This window comes from Macrotis lagotis, chromosome 6 (assembly GCF_037893015.1).
Source record: "Macrotis lagotis isolate mMagLag1 chromosome 6, bilby.v1.9.chrom.fasta, whole genome shotgun sequence".
NCBI classification, from domain to species: domain Eukaryota; kingdom Metazoa; phylum Chordata; class Mammalia; order Peramelemorphia; family Peramelidae; genus Macrotis; species Macrotis lagotis.
In genome coordinates, this window is record NC_133663.1 from 67,521,665 (window position 1) to 67,541,062 (window position 19,398).

The window sequence follows — 19,398 nt, forward strand, 5'->3', positions numbered from 1 at the left end:
TTTATATTACTTCTTGTTTCAGGAAATACTAGCTCTCAAATGAGAAGAGGCACAATCAGTCTTTCCCCTGCACCATATGTGAAGTCAATGGATGATATAGGTACAGAACGATCTTTTGCTGCAGGGGACAGAGCAGTGACATTCTATTTCAGGCAAGTGTTATTGGGAAACATTACTAGGCCGACACAATGTCTTCCTTCTTCAGGGCTATTTGTGAATGAAACACCTATTAAATCTCTCCAAGTGCCTTACATTAAAAGCTTACTATCCAGTAAAAACATCTTGCTTCAGGAAAATGTCTTGTCAGATCTTCAGAAAGTATTTAAACTCAAACAGTGGGGAAAAGAACTGGCATATTTACTTCTTTGCTATAATTACAGAAAAGTCTTCACAATTATCTCAAATGCTTATGTCTAGTTCCCCATCTTTGTAACACTCGCTGTCCCCCATACCTGGAATATTCTTTCCTTTTACCTTTACCTCTTAGGGACTTGACTTCCTTCAAGAGACAACTCAAATCTCCTTACCTCAGGAGGCCTTTTCATCCCCTTTCAAATGATCTTTTGTCTATTCTGTAGACAATATCTTTTATGTACTTAGTTATTCCTATGCTTCCTCTCCCATTAGAACATGCGCTCCTTGAGGGCAGGAATTGTTTTGACCATTCATTGTAAGGCCAGTGCTTAATAGATTATCTGCCATATTGGAATCCCTTAATAAAAACGTGTTGACCTAGGAACTAACTCTATTCTTGTACTGAAGATGCAGAATTTCTGAAACAAAATCCTATTTTCCAGTTTTGCCTCACACAGGTCTTCAAGTTTCTGGAGAAAAAAGTGATGGGGAGGAAAAAGGCACAAATGGAATCTTGCTGAAAATATGGTTTGTTTGTTTTATTAATTTCCTTTAGGAAGCAATATGGTTCAGTGGAAAAAACTCTGACTCTAGAATCAAGGAAGCTGAGTTCAAATCTTATCCCTAATACTACCTATATGGATTTAGATCAGTTAATTTTCCTAGGGTTTATCTAAAATATGAAAGGTTAGAATAAATGACCTCTGGAAGTCACTTCCAGCTCTAGGTTCATGATCTTACCAAAACTAAAAGCTCCTGTGGAAATAGAAATGGATTTAAAGTCATTTTTGAATCCTACCACTGGTTCTTATTGCCTGTGTGATCAGTGATGAGACTTTTAGCATGGCTTGAAATGAGGGAGTTGGTTCATTTCTAAGATCTCAGGTTGTTCTTATGTAAAATGGCATTGGAGTAGATAGGCAGGTGGTAAGCTAGGAGCCACCAAGTTATTTCAAGGAGTCTATGGATCCATAAATAAAGACTCCATCTGTAGCTCATGGAGATCACAAGTAAAAAGGCACAAATATAAGGAACACATATTGCCAAGGCACAGGCAAATAAGAAAAGACAACTAATTTGCCTGAAGTTACAGGACTTTGGGTCCTTTTCCTGCTGGTGTTGGTTTCAAAATCTTCTCTCAATATCACTCTACCACTTGTTTCTTATATTACATGGCTGTAGAAATAGAAACTACCTTTCCATTACCTCTAGCATCTGGCTCATCTGAAATCTTTTACACTCTAAGGAGAATACAATGCAAAGATAATCTAGATTGCTTTTTTCCTTCTCTTTGGAGCAGGAAGCATGGGGAAATCTATGTCTTAAATGATCTCTTGCCTGAAATGCTCAAACTTAGAACTTCTTGGTCTTAGAATTACACATGAGGCAATTCTCAAAACTGGGCTCCTGCTCCAGAAAGTTTCTTTCCCATTCAGAAGTTAGATTTCACAATCCTGCTGTCTAAAAAATTCAGAAACCCCTCTTCTGAAGGTTGGGGCTTAGGAAACTATGTCTTTGAATTATCTACATTTCTATTTAGTCACATGTCTCCTAAAACCATTTGCTTCCATCATAAGATGTTGCTGCACCTTGCCAAGAAACAAAATATATTTGAGTTGAGATCTTTGATGCTTTCAAATGACTCATTCTAGAGATGAGAAAAGTAAGGACCTGAGTAACTTACTCAAATACCATAGATAATTAGGGTCAGAACTGAGATCAGAATCACAAAATTAATAAATCTATGGAGATGCAAGGTATGCTAGAGATCAACAATACAATGACTTCCAAACTTTTTTTGAGGTCCCCTTTTTAAATTAAAAAGATTTTGGGACACTCATCGTGGTAGTTATAGTATTAATGTCTATTGACTAAGAGAATGTATTGTGATGAAAATCATACAAACATAGCTTTAGATCTAGAAGCATCCTAAGAAGCCACTGATAAATAGGTTCAAATAAATTGGCTGGAATCACACAGCTAGTAAGTGGCTGAAGTCATATTTGAACTCAGGTCTTTCTAAATTCAATTCATTGTGCTATTAAAGTTACCCCTGGGGAGCTTTAACCTAAGATAGCATCCTCTCTGGGGGACCTGACTTGTGAATGTGGGAAGCCCCTAAGGTTTCACAAGAGAATAATGGAGGATCCTGAAGGAATTTTTCAGTTCTTCCCAAAGGGTTCCCAGCTAAGATTCTTCAAGAGGATTATAGTAGAAAAATGAAGAGGAAAGCAACATTTTTCTCCATCCATCCTTGTGAAGCCACAAAAAGATATTTTAAATATCCCTCCTAGGTTTTATGACACTGTCCCCAAGGGAGGGGAGGGGATAACTTTTCTCAGATCCCGGTCATATCTTTCAATGGGAAGGATGCTGCCTTAGTCCCTTACTCAAATATTCATCAATTTGGATATTGCTTCCAAAGACACTAATCACAATATATCCATACTTGCACATCCTGTACAATTCTTAGATGTTTCCTCATGTAAATTCACTGTGAAGAAAGACTCCACCTAAGATGGAGCCCTCTTGGACTTCCTCCTGATATTGCTAAGGTAACCAGTGGAATATTTAGGCTGCCTATCTGACATCCTCTGTCCTTGGTTTCTCTTAATCCCTGAAAAAGGAAAAGATTTCTAGTGAACTTTTAAAATTATTTACTGAGAGATTACTGAGAATTAATTTGCTAACTAATTATTTAATTATTTACTTCATACCAGGTTCCAAATACCAGGAAAGAGATGGCACCAAATCTTGGCCACATCAGGTTCAAAGAAATCCCAGTGTTCTTCCCCATTGACTGTGCATAAAAAATATGACTTAATTTACAAACCCCAAATAAATATCACCCAGATCACTAAATCGATAATTAAAAAGTATTTTAAAGCAAAGTTACTGCCTCAAAACAGGAAAATTCTTACAACTATATGTTATGTCTATCCACTTAATCTAATCTATTTTGTCTATATCCTGACAGGACTGCACAACACATTTCTGCCAAAATTGTACTAACACTCAGCAATAGACTATATTCTGTTATTTCTTCTCACTAAAAAATGGTTAATTCCAGATAAAGTTCCCCATTAAGCCCAAATGGATTAGAGATTTAGCCTTTCTAACAAGACTCAAGGTAGACAGGCTAAAGAGGAAGCAGAATGGTGTGAGAAGACAATATGGCAAAACAAAAGAATAATATCATTGGATTTAGAAATGGAAAATCCATGTTTGAATCCTGGCTTTCCTAATTAATACTCAAAAAGATGTTGGGCAAGGAACTTTCTCTTTCTGGGCTAGTTCCTTCCTCTAAAAAAATAAGAAAATTGAAATAAATCAGAATTTCTTAACTTGGAGCCTGTGAACTTGTGGGGGATTTTTTCCCTAAATTTTGCTAACATTTAAGTAGTTAATTTTAATTTGTGGTTAGCAAAATTTAGAGGGGTTTTTGCTAACTGTATTTCAATTCACAGGACAGCTGGGTGATGAAGTGGATGAAGAACTGGGTCCAAAGTCAGGAAAATTCATCTTCCTGAGTTCAAATCTGGTCTCAGACACTTACTAGCTGTGTGACCTTGGGCAAGTCACTTATCTCTGTTTAGCTTAATTTCCTCCTCTGTAAAATGTCTAGAGAAGAAAATGGCAAACCATTCCGCTATAATTGTCAAGAAAACCCCACAAAGCATCATGAAAATTTGGACACAACTGAAACAGCTCCACAACAATAATTTCAATATATGTAATTGGTTTCCTTTGTTATTTTATTTTATGCATTTTAAAGCAATATTTTTATACAGGGCCCATGGGCTTCACCAGAGTGCCAAAGGAACCCAAGACACCAAAAAGGTGAAGAAATGACACAAATCTCCAAGTTTCTTCCAACTCTCCATTCTATGAATGCTAACTTTCTTGATAGTATCAGACAGGTTTCCTATAATCTGGTCACATGCTAAATGTCATTTTCTTTTTGAAGGGGTCATGAACAATTTTTACTTTCTTTTATTCTGAACCTTAGTGCACAAATAAATCAGATTAAACAAAAACCAACATTTGAATAAAATGGAATGTGCTCATCTTACCATGCTGGAGTATAAGTTTCTCTGATCAGGATGAGGAACTTCTTATCTCTTTCTCCCAAATATCCTTCCCACCAAAAAACTAGGAACTTCATGCTCCAATAGCCTCTGTATTTTTGCCAATTCCCCTTGTAAATATATGTTTCATAAAACCCAAAGAAAGGGGATTTGTTCACAAGTCAAAGAAAATAAATGAAGCCAAAGACCAAATACTGCAGGAAGTAACAAAACAGACCTATGACCACTTTTCCTCAGGGTTAACTTACTTAATTTCAATCATTTTGAGTCTTGTCCTGGAATTAAGAGAGAAAAAGGGGAACAAATGTTATCTCTAGTATTGTTCGGTATTTGTCTCCCACTGAGAAATGAAATAAAAGATGGCATAGTTTGCCTACTTAAAAAAAATCAAACTGGGAGAGGACCCTCAGAGTTTCTGGCCAGAACAGAAACAATTGCTATTTACACTCACTCTAAGCCATCAAAACTCAAACACTGACCAAATGAGACTTAGGTTGGTGTCTATTATTGGCCAATCAGTGAGAGCCAGAGTGATTTGGGTTTAAGACATAGTACTGAACTCTGTGATGTGCTGACCTCTACTCTAAGTTTCCCTCTTAAGTCTGCCAACAGATCAGGTAAACATCTGCAAAGCCTGATGTCCAGAGGAACTATACTGTAGAGACAAGGAAAAGTATCTACAATGAAATTTCTTGTTTGCCTCTGCATTCATATTGGATTAAAATGATGGACAACTTATCTCCCAAATGAATCTACATTGGTTGGGTCAGGATGAATGCCATAGCTTGATATCTTCTCTTCCCTAACATCCAGGCAATGCATCTCCTCTCCATATCACATAGATCTTAAAACAAACCACTGGCCTTATTTTCCTGAGTGCCATTTCCCACAGAGGTCTCGTGGACTTTACACATTCCTCTAGGACCAAGTGGACAAGATTATGCAAAATTACTCAGGGTGCTTCCCCCCGACTACCTAGAGTAGAGCAATAGATCTGGGGCATTAGAGGGGAAGAAGGAAAGTCAAACATGACCTCATGCTGGAGAGGAAAAGTTTTACTCACCATCTAAATATATATTCCTTTTCATCCTGCACAGGCTTAAGAGAGTGACTTATATAAAGATTAAATTAGATAGATAGATATAACAGATAGATAGGTAGATAGATAGATAGATAGATAGATAGATAGATAGATAGATAGATAGATAGATAGATAAATAGATGATATATAGGTCAGATAAATGGATGCGTAGATAGACAGATAACCTGATAGACAGATGGACAGATAGAAAAAAATAAAGTCTCATCTATCAGAGTCCAGGTTTCCTGAGAACAGCAGAGAACCTGTTCCTGAAACTTCATTTGCTCATGGGATTAATGTTTCAGTAATCAATATAACCTCTCTGTTACTTAAGGTCCTACCACACGGACCAGACTAGTTTAACTCTAAAAAGTAGGAAAGTCATCCCTGACACTTGACTGGTTCAGAGGATTGTTTCTTAAGTAATTACCTCAGCTTCTCAATAGTCAAGGGCCCAGAAGACCAGCCCTTGAAGAGCCAACATCCTTCAGACTCGACAGATGTCTAAAAAGACAGGTTTCTTTATTGAAATGAGTTGTTGCATCCTTGTCAAATATCTTTTCCAAGCTATGGGAGGAAGGGACCTGACCAATGAAAGGCCCAGTCTCTAGACTCAACATAGCAAACCCCATCTGTAAGCAGCCCACAGGAGTGTTAGTGAACATTTTTACAAACACGTGTAATGGAAGGTCTCTTTTACCACTTACTGCTTGGTAATAAAAAGTGTTTTAAATGGCTACTGAGTTATAATTAAGTATGCATACAAAGGAAAAGAGGCAAAAGCTCAAACTCAAAACCTTCAAAGTAGAGACTGATTCATAGAATATAACTCCTTAAGAGCAAGAATTTTCTCTCTCTATTTTTGTTTCTCTGTGTCTATGTCTCTGTCTCTCTGTCTCTCCCTCCATCTCTGTCTCTGTCTCTGTCTCTCCCCCTCTCTCTCTGTCTCTTTCTTTCTGTCCCTGTCTCTCTGTCTCTCTGTCTCTCTTCCTCTCTCTCTCTCTCTCTCTCTCTCTCAAAAAACTTTCCAGTCAAGAGTAAGAAATGGTGTAGACTTCTGGGTAGGTAGAAAGGCAACCTCTGTTGTTACTACAGGAGCTACTGCCGCTGCTTTATCTCCCATGTTGGGTCACCACGTGGCCTTGTACATGATGCAGAGATTTCTTTTATTCTTATTGTGTCTATTCTTTCTTCATTTTAGATGAAGACTATGAGAGAGAAATAGACCAGGTAATGATCTATCCAAAGGTGGGAAGAACCAGAATCCAGAGGACATAAAAGAATCTGTAGACACAGCAGCCAAGACCAATGAAGAACCATTCCTTAGAAGCCACCTGCTTCCTCAGCCCAGTCGTGAGTCAGTTCAGGAGCTGAGATACTGTGTCACACAAGAAAATAAGGAACAACCCAACTCTCAAAAGTAAACTTGATGAGTTGGCATTCATCACTTTTAGTGTGAATTCACTCTCTTCTAGGACTAAGATGGTGGAGCAGACTATGTTTTCAGTTTCAGGGGAATGTTCATCAGTTTTTGCTATTATCTTCTCAGTAAATATTCCTTTGCCAAAACCAGTTGATATTGACTAATTGATGTTGAGGGAAATTAATTGTGCACATGAGGATAGTAGTTACTGGGTTGAATAATATTGGAGCCAATATATCAGATGATGTCTTGTAAGCCATGGTACTAGTTAATCCCCTCAGAACTTTTGAGAGGTGCAGTAGCCTTGGTATAGGGAAGTAAAACAGCATTTCCAAAAGTTAATCCCCTGTAGACCCATTATCCCAACTTTACACTTGAAGAAACTGAGGCAGGCAGAGGTTAAAATGACTTGCCCAGGGTCACACAGCTACTTAGTGTCTGAGGCCAAGCTTGAACTCCAGGTTTAGCATTCTATCTGCTGGGCCACCCACCCACCTCTAGGCAAGAGGATGAAGTTTCAGGGGAATCAGATTTCAGCTCAAAACAAAGAAAAACTTGCTGATAATTACTTATCCCAAAATGGAATGGGATATTTTAGATAGAAATATTCTCCATCACTAGAGGTCTTCAGAGTCACTTGAAGATGCTTTAAAGGGTGTTCATACTTTGCATTGGTTTGGATTAGATGTTCCCTTCCAGGCATGGCTGAACTGGGGCAAGCTTATACTGGTTCAAAAGAGCAGATTGTTCATTTTTAAGTTTGAACATCTACATCTCAGAAATCAGTATTAAAAATTTGTTTATTTTTTGATAGTTTAAACCAGAGGAGTGAACAAACCAGCATACCCGTTTTGTTGCAAGCTATGAATATCTTTTTTTTTACATTTTTAAAATATATATTAAATTTTTTAAATATAAAAACCATTCTTGGCTCACAAGATGTGAAAAAACATCAGGCAGTGGCCAGATTTGACTCAGAGGCTATAGTTTGCTGATCCTGGTCTAGCAAATGACAGAGAAAATATATACCATCTCAGAGATGGAGGAAGGATGAGAGGGAGAGAAAAGAGAATATGAAACTGAAAATTTTTTTAAAAGTTAATTGTTTTAACATGTAAATGGATAAATAAAATATATTTAAACTTAATAAAAATAATATAATTAAGTAAATTAAAATAACTATTATTTATATAATATTTAAACTAAAAGTATATCCTGTGTTCATTTTTTTGAGAACCAATTCTCACTGAGAACCAGCTCACCTCTGCTTTCAGTTCTAATACTACATAATACCATGACACCAGGATAAATTTGTAGGTAATAATTCACCTTACAAAAGGATTCACTAGAGGTTTTGTTTAAATATCACACTCCCTTAATACAGTCAAGTGCATGTTACAGAGCATTAACTACTTGGCAGAGGGGCTTGGGAATAAGACAAATAAACCTGAATCTATTTTTTAGCAGATGCTCTTATCTGAAGAATAATACAAAAATTATTCTGAAACTTCTTTACAAAGTAAGACAATCAGAAGATAGGATTTTATTTGCAGAAGTTTAATTTGTTCTTAACCTTTTTAGGAAAACACCTACATTATAAAGCAGGGATTATATTGGTACCAATATTCTCAAATTGATATTGAATACATATCAACTGTTACCATAATTAAGAGAAAAATCATTCCATGTGCCAAGTTTCAGGGAAAGGGGACCTTTCACATATGAAGTGACAGTGCTTACTACTACACTAAAGAAAGAACATGTCTGCAGTGTCCTGATCCATATCTAGCCACTGGACCTGGATGGTTCTGAGGACAAAGTGAGACTGTGACTTTACACAGTCCTGCCTCATTTAAGTCTAATTCACTAGCATGTCATGGCACTATCACCCTGATGTCATGGTCTTCTTTGAGAACGAAGGACAAACAACAATGTAAGTGTGAAATGGAATTCCTGGACTCCTTTAGCTTTTTTAAAAAAATATATAAAATATACTTGTTACTTGAAAGAAAATGATAAAAAACACAGTAAAAAAAACATATCCTTCTCAAATAAAATGGTCCCTCTAACCTGGCCAGTATGACAGGGTTGTATATTGGGTAGGGTCTCAATAACATCAGTGAGACTTAAGTTTACTCCCACTCATAATTCTCTGGAAACTTCCAGATTTATCTGTTGAACTGCAAACTACCAAGGATGCCAATAAAAATTTGAAAATAAAATACTTCTGACAAAGCACGGAAGGATAGAAATGACATTCACTCCCAAACCCCAGGTAGCAAGAGGATGAGTATAGGTAGAAATATTCATGCTAAACTGTGGTATATGTATGTCATGGAACACTATTGTTCTATTAGAAACTAGGAGGGATGGGAATTCAGGGAAGCCTGGAGGGATTTGCATGAATTGATGCTGAGTAAGATGAGCAGAACCAGAAAAACACTGTACACCCTAACAGCAACATGGGGGTGATGTTCAACCCTGAAGGACTTGCTCATTCCATCAGTGTAACAATTGGGAATAATTTTGTGCTGTCTGCAATGGAGAGTGCCAAGGACTATTCCCTTTAATTTTGAAAAAAAAAAAAAAGAGATATCTTATTGTCTGATCTTGTTACCTCTTAGACTTTTTGTCTCTTCCTTAAGGATATGATTTCTCTCTCATCATACTCAATTTGAATCAATGTACAACATAGAAACAAAGTAAAGACTGACAGATTGCTTTCTGTGTGGGGTGGGGAGGAAAGTAAGATTGGGGGTAAAATTGTAAAACTCAATATCTTTAATAAAAAAATTTTTAAAAAGGAAATATTCATGCTAAGTTCTTTTTTCTCTCACGTATTTGATACACACAGTTCTGACATAAAAAAGTTCACAATACCAAAATAATAATTGCTGACATGGTGAATGACCTTTGATAATATGAGGCTTTTGAGAGCTCCTTATCTCTCAGTGTCTGCATCTCCTCCACATTTGATTCCTCCAGGATTTCTGCTCACTTGCTTATTCCAGTATCAATGTGTTTCATGGATACTGGCATTTTATAAAGCAGTCTCCAATACTCTCTTGATCATGATGCTCAGCTACTCCTAGGTTTCCCCTCTAATGTTCCCTTCACTTCGCCCCAAGACTAGTCTGTCTCCTCAAGGCTTTTCTTCTTCTCAGAAGCCCTCTTCTCTCATTTTCCCCTGCTCAGTCCTTTCCATGCTTGCATCTGGGGCATAAGGCATTCTGGGAAAATAAATACATTTTTAGATCCCACTACTATCAGGTTTAGCGATATAGATAGATGATAGATAGATAGATAGATAGATAGATAGATAGATAGATGATAGATAGATAGATAGATAGATAGATAGATAGATGATAGATAGATAGATAGATAGATAGATAGATAGATAGATAGATAGATAGATAGATAGATAGATAGATGATGGATAAATAGATTAGATAGATGGATTAGATGAATATGTGGATGGACAGACAGATGATAGATGATAAATAGATAGATAAACAAATGACCAAATGAATGAATGAATGAATACACAGTCATAAATAAGACACATCCATACACACATATGTGTATGTTTATACAGAAAAAACACATCTATACCCATACATCTATACCCACATGAGTGTAAGTATATACACAGACATATGTGAACTATTTGTGCCTGACCTATGGTCAAGCTTTCTGAATTTGGATTGGTCTGATCAACCACAGTCATTGTTGTCATTTGGTCTTCTTCAAGAACAAAGGACAATAAGCAACCAACTATTGATATATTTGTTAAGCATCTATGATCATGCACTGTGCTAAGACCTGGGAATACAAAAAGATGTAAAACATAATCCCTGCCCCCAAGGAGTTCACAATCCATTGGAGGAGACAAAAATAAAACAAATATACCAAACATGTTATATAGAGGGGAAATGGAAAATAATTAACAGAAAAAGACAATGGAATTTAAAGGGATTAAGAAAAGCTTCCTATACAAAATGGGATTTTTAGTTGAAACTTGATGGAAGTAGACAGAGATAAAGAAGATGAATGATAATTAAATCCATAGGTACCGATGAAATTTCTTAGTGAAGTAAAAGAGATGGTATGTACACATACATGTACTTGGAAGACAACCAAAGAAAATGCTCAGAGCCTAGAGATAAAGTGTTTTATTCACAGAACAGCAAAGATACCAGTATCACTAGATCAAAGAGTATATAAAGATGAGTAAGGTTGAAGATTGGAAAGGTAGAAGGGAGCTAGGCTATAAAGGGTTTTGAAGACAAGGCATTTGATTTTAGAATTGATCCTGGAGGCAATAGAATTTATTGGGGGGGGGGGGGTAATCAGGGGATGTCATGGTTGAAGCTGTGAAATACGGTGAGACTTGAGGCAGGCAGACCCACTAACACGTTATCGCTATAATCCAAGCATGAGGTAATAAGGACTTGTCCTACAGTGGGGCAGTGATAGAGGAGATAAAGGAGCATATTCAGGAAATGTTGCAAAATGGAAACGAACAGGCCTTGACACCAGCTTGGCTATGACCATGGAGACAGGGGTAGTAAGAGAGAAGGAGGAATCCAGGATAACTCCTAAACTGCTATGGTGCTGCCCTCAACAGTAATAAAGAAGTCAGAAGAAGGAGAGGATTTAGGGAGAAATACAATAAGTTCCATTTTGGAAATATTGAGTTTAAGATATCTATTTGAGATGCCTGAAAGGTAGGAGGAGATGCAAGACCAGAGGTTAGTAGAGAGCCTGGGACAGAGTGCGTATTTCCAAGATTCCTCAACCTAGAGATGTTAATTAAATTCATAGGCTTTGATGAAATTACTTAATGAAGTAGAAGAGTATATACATATGCATATGCATAAATAATACCATACCACCATGAGAATAAAAGTATATGCATTAAAAAAATGACTAACAAAAATTTAGAATAATTTGAAAAATCACATTACTACAAACCACAAAGAATTGGTCATTTACCATTCAAAATGCATTAGGCCATGTCTAATAGACATTGATCAGCTGATGTGAGGTGTGTGGATTGGGGTGTTTTCAGTCAGTCTGATCTTATCTTGACAAGATTCAAAATAATTAGATTGACTATGCTTCTGAGCAAATTAGGCTATGCTGAGGATTGGATCAGCTTTTCAATGATTTCAGTTTTTGTGCAATGGTCGAGTATCACCGACAAAAAGAATGCCATCAAATTTTAAGGGAGATTCATAGGCTAGCCCAGATGTTACTAGGAAGGCAAGGAGTACAGGAAATCTCCAAGTAGGAAAGAGGCTCCATCACTTTGAGGCAGTCCCTCAGTTCTCCATTCCTCTTTCTCAGAGGCTTCCTCTTCTCTAACTCTGATTAACAAACCATGAATAGCAGAGGGTATCCAATGGAATATCTATAAAAGCACAATATCTGGGACATGGCAAGCTCTTAATAAATGCTTACTCCCTTCTCTTCCCTACATGAGTCCACTCTTACTACTGATGGCCTCAGCATTTGTGAGAAAGTATGCTCCAAGTTTATAGAGCAAACATTTTGTTACTTTTCTAACTATACCATGTTATTAAATATCTTTGATTAAAAAGACAAAATTTCCACACTTCTTCTGGTTTGGCAGTAAAGCATTAATCAAATGAGATGAAGAGGAGAAGCAAGGTCATACAATAAATTGAATGTGGTATTTGGAGTCAGAGAGACTTGGATTTGAATCTTGTGTCTTACTCATCGCTCAAGTAAACTTTCTGGATCCCAGCCTCTTCATTTGAAAAATGAAAGGGCTGGACTCAGTGACCCCTACAATACCTTCTGCATCTAAAGCTATGATCCCAGGAGTCTATGTGAAAGAGTTCTTTGGACTTCAGAATTCTTCCCTAAAATATTATTATTCTGTTTTCACAGATCAAGATGAGTACAGGATTTTTAGAGTATCAAAGTAGATCAGTGCCATAGCAAAGTATTCCTTCAATGATAGAGATTTTCCCAAAAGATTTCTGAAGTGTATCTTCCTTTAAGAAATGTCATGTTAATTTGGGGTACATGTTCAGGGAGGACTAGCATTCTAGTGCGAGGATTTGCTGAGACCTTTCCAGGGCTTCTCATACCTTTGGTGTGTGTCCACCTTCTCCCAATTCTCACCTGTGGTTGCAAAACTATAGCATATGCAACAGCCACACCCCATTAAATTGTCTCTAAAAGCAAGATAAATGAGACTGAGGGAAACTAACAGACCTTAAACCCATTGATGAGTTAGTGGAGTATCTACCTCAAACATGTGAAGACTTCACCTGGTAGAATGGGCAGATGAGAACAATTTGTCCCAAGGTTATGAAGGTGCTTAAGTAATTGCTGTGCAACTCTTAGAGCCTGGCCATATATCAAAGACACCAAGGTCATCCACTGCATCCCAGGCCATCTCCAGTCATCCTTGTCCTGTCACTGGACTTCTGTGACTCTGGAAGAAAGAGTGAGTTTGATGACTGTAACCTAAGACTAATGTAGTCAGATAAGGCTAAACAGAGGACCCTGAAAGATAAATAGGGATTGAATAGGCAGCAAAGGGATAAGAGATGGTCTAACCCTTCTCTCTCTAGACCAATCAGATCCCTAATCTGAGACCTGAAAGGAAAGTACATGGTAGTTCTTTTAACCATTTTACAAATTATATTCCTCTGTCTCTCTCACAGGCACAGGGCACACACATAGGCTGCTTATAGTTATTTGCTCTAAGAATCACTGTCAAGTGCTTCAAGGACTGTGGAAGAAAAGGGAAAAAAAATTTAGGCAATGTAGGATTCCTATCATGTTTGCCAGTCACTGGTGGCTGTAACTGGATGCATCATTGTTCTTTTGTCAATGATCCTCAGAAGCTCAAGAGATTAAAAAAACTTTCAAAGGGCGATCCTCAGACCACAAATGAGGTATTTGCCCAATGACTCCAACCCCACAACTGTGCCTCCTTTTCACAATGAAAATAGGAGGGCAGAAAAGAGAAAAATTAAATGAGACTACATAATATTTAATCTTTTCCAAAATGCTAAATTCATTTGGAATGCAAAATCTTGAATCGTTGAGCATTAAATAGAGAAGGAACTTGAGTGTTTGGGACTTATTAAGGGAAATTTATGCCCTTGAAGCCAGGGCAAGAGGTAACCTTTAGAGGGAAAATATTTATTTTATAAAGTAGAATATCTCTCCCCAAGTAATTGCCTATGGTTAGGATAGGATTCCAGACAATTAGATTTTACATTCAAGTTGAATCCATGTAGTTTTTTAATAACTCCTAAGAAGTTTATATATAATCATGAACAAGTCTTCCCAAGCCACAAAGGGTCATAGATTAGAGGGATTACCTGACCTGTCCTTTATAGAAACCAGATGTCCTGGCCTCCCAGTCATTAGTAAGAAAGAACTATGCTCTCAGGTTCTATTCTAGGATTCTCTGTTTATATGAAGTTATATGTAACTGGATCCTCTTTGAAAGTCAAGCTGGGTAGAAGCCATTTAAAACTATTTCATTTCTAATTATAGGCTAGATAGAGCAGCTTTCATGCAAGAGTGGGATCAGTTCAGAGACTGTCAAACTTCCAAACACCCATTGGCTGGCAGGTGGTCTGACAGAGAGTTTTCCCTTGTCCAAGATAACCTTGGCTCACAGAATAAGCAATCTAAATTTAAAAGAAATGTCAACCTTGAAGACCAAGTTGGTGAAAATAAAGAGCAACCTCCCCCCCAACTCTTTTAGGTTGTACTTTTCAAAGCTGGCACTTGTTCCTTGTTTTTATCAGCTTCAGTGGTTTCCTTTTGCCTGTAGGATAAAATACAAACTCCTTTCGTCATTTAAAGTCCTTGACAAAATGGCTCCAAACTGTCTTCCAAGACTGATTTCACCTTACTCCCCATTATGTACTCTCTGTTTCAGTCAAACTGACCTATTTGTTATTTCTCACATGCGATATTTTGTCTCCCTAAGCTCTAAGCTTTTGCTCCTCTTCACACACTATAGAGAAGTCCAATTGACCTTCCATGTTTTTGTACAATCTGTCTCTCATATCTAGAATGTTTTCTCCTCATGTCTATCCTCTTGGAATCCCTGCCTCCTTTCAAGGTTCAACTCAAGTGTCCCTTCCTACCTGAGCTCCAAAGTTATCAGTGATCTCCATCATCACCATATTAATTGGCAAATATTTTGCATTTGGTTCTCTCTGTATCTCTGTTGTTTCCTACTAGCTTGAATGAAGGTCATTATTATTTCAATTTGGGGGATTTGTTTGTGTATAAAGACTGATAACCCACACTGGTTCCTCAGATAACCCTATATTAATAAAATCATAGGGCCAGTTCTGTAAAACAGCTTATCCATTTCCAAGTTATAGTTTACCTGGATTTTAGCAAAGGATTTGATAAACTCTCCTCTTATTTTCTGGAACAGAGAAATATGGACAATGCAGTCATATAATTAAGAGGCTTTGGAACTGGTTGAATAGCCAGGCTCAAAAAGTTCTCATTATTGGTTCCATATCACCTTGGCAGGAAATCTCTAAGAGAATGATGCCCTAGGATCTGTACTTGGCTTTGCACTTAACATTTTATCAGTGACTTCTATAAAGGCATGGATGGCATGCTCATCAAATTCACAGATGACACAAAGCTCAGCAGGAGAGATAAAATAGTACAAGATAGAGTTAGGATCTAAAAAGGTCTTGACAGGCTAGAGCATTAGCCTGGCAGATGATTGTCAAACCATCAAATAAAAGAAAAACTTAGGAATAAATATAAAGTTATATATTTGGTCTCAAAAATCAACATTGCAAATACAAGAGGACAAAATATGGCTAGACAGAAATTTATCTAAAAATATCTGGGAGTTTTAGTGAGTGGAAAGCATATTATGAGTCAGTCATGTGATCAAGTAGCCATAAAATCTAATATGATCTTGGATTACACTAATTGAGGCATAGGAAACTATTGTTCCCCTGGTATGCTTCTCTAGTGCCACCTCATATAGAATATTGTGCTTAAGTCTTGGTGCCACATTTTCTGCAGAACACTGACAAACTGTCTTCCTTTGGATATTCTCAGTATGATAGATCTTTACTTGAAGATAGTTATTACATCTCCCATCCCAAGAGTCTTTTCTTCTAAAGGCTATTGTCACAGATCAGAGATATCATATGAAGATTCTGGAAGTGCTTAGCTATATCATATGGAGAAAGAATTAGGTTTTTCCTATTTGACTCCAGATAACAGAACCAAGAACATTGGAGTAGCCATGGGAAAGAGCAAATTTAGGCTTCCTAACAAGGAGAGCTATTGAAAAGTAGAATGGGTTATTTCAAGAGCCTTCATAGAAGTCTCCAATATTTAGGTTAGATGATCATTTGTTGGACACAGGAGAGTAGTGATTCCTTTTGGGGCATGATTGAGTTGGATGACTACTGGAATCCCTTCTAATCTTGTATTTTCTTAGCCCATGGATTTCACAACTCATCTATTTACCATACTTTCTCTAAGAGCAATGGGTCCTTTCTCCCCAACTCAGAGTTAAGGTCAAATAGAACATTTCTCTCCACCTCTACTATCCCATATTCAGATTCATTTTTCAGTTCTAGTAACATCAATCTCACTGTGAAAAAAAAGTATTTGGATGATTGGGGCGGGGGAAAGCCTTCAGGAGACATTATTCTCTTTTGAAAGTACTATGACTTTGAGTCTGTTCACTTCACAGAGTCTTCAAAGGATATTATCTCTCTTTTGGTTTTCTTCCTTGCTGATCTGTTCCCGAATAGCAACTTTGGGATTGGGATTCCCCTTTAGAATCTCGGAAGCTCCCCATGTCCCAAGAGGGTTTTCTCCCCTAGAAATCAGCATCCTTGTGTGAGCCTACCCTCTCCAACCATATTCATTCTACCACTGTTCCCAGTTCTAAAAATTACTGTCTTTGGCTATGCATCTTCTACCTGGTGTAATAGAAAGAACATTGGATGTAGGATCAGCAAAACTGAGTCTGAGTCACATGCCTTATTATGGGACTTCGAGCATATCCCAGATCTCTCTGAATCTTAGTTTCCCCAATTATAAAATGAAGGAGGTTGGACTAAATGATCTCCAAGAAACCTTCAAGTTCTAAAACTAAGGCATAAGTTCTTATTATTTCAATGAGTAAAATTCCAGTAGGTACTAATTTCTTTTTAATATCATGTGGCCAGTATACCCTAGTTCTAAGTTTCATCTACCTACCATACTTGATCTAAGTTATGATGATACTACCCAACTCCTGAATAAGGTAATAGTCTTCTTCTGCTAGGGTCTTACTGGATTATAATAATTGTTTTCCTCTACTGAATTCAGCTCTCAATTATCAGATGACCCTATCTACTACCTTCTACTGCCTCAAGTGACATGTTGCTGCAGGTTACTTGTATTTCCTCTTATTCTATGGAGGCAGAGGTAGAAGGATGAAATGGCCAGCTACCACTGAGAGATACAAAAGGCAGAAGCAGCAGGGCCAAAAAGTTTATACTAAACTGAATGTGCTTTTTCTCTGCCCTTGAAAGCACAGAATTTTTTTTTAGAATAATGCTTATGGTTCTCCAACAAAGTCCTTTTGTCTAATACTATCAAATGGTATAGACATAAGGAGTCCACAGCTATTCAGGGGTCAGAATATTGACTGAAAAAGTCAGCTTTCTGAAAACTGTTCTATCAGCAAGACTTCATTTTCCAAGTCAGACAAAGACAGGGACCTAACAGGCAACAGGAAGGTAGAACTAAAACAAATGTGTTTTGAAATCTTTTTTCATATAAGCTAATTATGTCCTTTGATGGTTTTTTATATAAAACTAGATTAACAGAAAAGGAAGAGAGGGAGGGAGGAAGAAAGGAAGGGAAAGAGGAAGGGAGAGAGGGAGGAAAGGAGGGAGAAGGGGAGGAGGGGAGAGAGGGAGGGAGGAAGGATATCCTAAGTAGTAGTAATGTGCCAGGCATATTGTATCTTTGTAAAGATAGAAATGCAAGCAAGAAGAAAAATAGTCCCTTTCTTCAAGGGGTTTACATTCTACTGGGGGAAGAAAATATACAGAAAGTTAGGGAAGGTATAATGTTAAAGTTCAGTAAAAGTAAAAAACCGGGATGGGACCAGGAGAGGAATGAGGGTATTCAGCCTGAGCATCTCTACAAAAGGGAGGTCTCAAAAGGAACTCACCAAAGAGAGAAAACAGGGAAGTGGTCCAGGATGAGTATGCCATAAGTGATGTTCCAGTATAAGCCAACAGTAGAGGGAGCATGATCTTGAAGTTCAGAGAAAGTTGGGACCTAGAGTAAGAGGGAGAAATAGTAAATGATTATTAAATGTTTGCTGACTGGCGGACTAGTGTAGCCTGGGGTTACAGCTCTTCCCTACAAAGCTCACAGCTCTAGCCACAAGGGCTTCTGGCCACTATCTACATGGATCTACTCTGAAGACCAAATTTTACATTGAGTTACATGGGAGGGAGAGCAGAGGAAGATGAAGAAGTGATGGATAAGATCTCAAAAATAATTCTCCCGTTTCCAAATTGTTAGACAAATCTGTATCCTTCATGCCTTCTAATATTGGGGATGGACCTCTCCCAAAGGAACTATTCCCTCTAAGTTTCAGTTGTCTGCTGATGACCCCTGTCTCCCATTTGGAAGAATTAGAAAGTGAGCTGCCACCACCTCTAAGAGGCCCAAAAGTGGATCAGGTGTAGCACCAATGCTCCCTTGCTTAGAAGCCAGTAGATGACCCAATCATCTAATTTATGCAGGTTCACTCAGGTTCCCTGACAACCCATCCTGATTACCTCCCTTTACTTGGGACCTTAAGCTTGATTTTGTCTCTGCCCTCTAGACTCTTACCATTGCTATTCAGCCCCTTTAAGCAATTGTTTGCAGTACTTGGCCATGACTTTTGATTCTGACTTATGGTTTTTGCCCTCCCAGTAATAATGACTGGCCTTAATAGAGATTTGGCACCTCTTAGAATCATTTGATTTTCCTCACTTACTCAGACACCCGAGACTAACAATAGAAAGTGGATTTTATGTTAAAAGAAACAGTGATTAGAGTTGAATATAATAGACTCTCATTAAAAATGTGGCTAATTGGCTTTTTCTCTACTGTTATTAGATAATCTTTGGTCTTTAGCCCTGGCAGAGATATGCCCCAGGTAAATGAGCACCAAAATTTTCCTTTTTAATATTGAGAGGATGAAGTTTTATTTTTAGTATCTCATGCAATAAGAGCCCTATAGGCAATGGTGCTCCAGGTAGATCTTTAATGGGGGAGAGGAAGTTGAGAGAGAAAGACAAACTTTTATATTTAATCTGCATTAAACTTTTCTTCATCACTTTCTTCAGTCTAGAGAATCAACAAAACAATAAACCAAACTCTGATGTGTTTTTTGCTAGTAATGCCCA

At 37.6% G+C, this 19,398-nt stretch overlaps 1 long non-coding RNA gene across 1 annotated transcript in view; it reads right to left on the reverse strand.

Annotated features, from left to right (window-relative positions):
- Positions 1-19,398, reverse strand: part of LOC141491680 (uncharacterized) — a 91,663-nt gene that overhangs the window by 50,511 nt on the left and 21,754 nt on the right. The window contains exon 2 of the long non-coding RNA XR_012469704.1: positions 18,165-18,274. This is a non-coding gene — a long non-coding RNA (uncharacterized LOC141491680). The remainder of the gene's footprint in view (positions 1-18,164; positions 18,275-19,398) is intronic.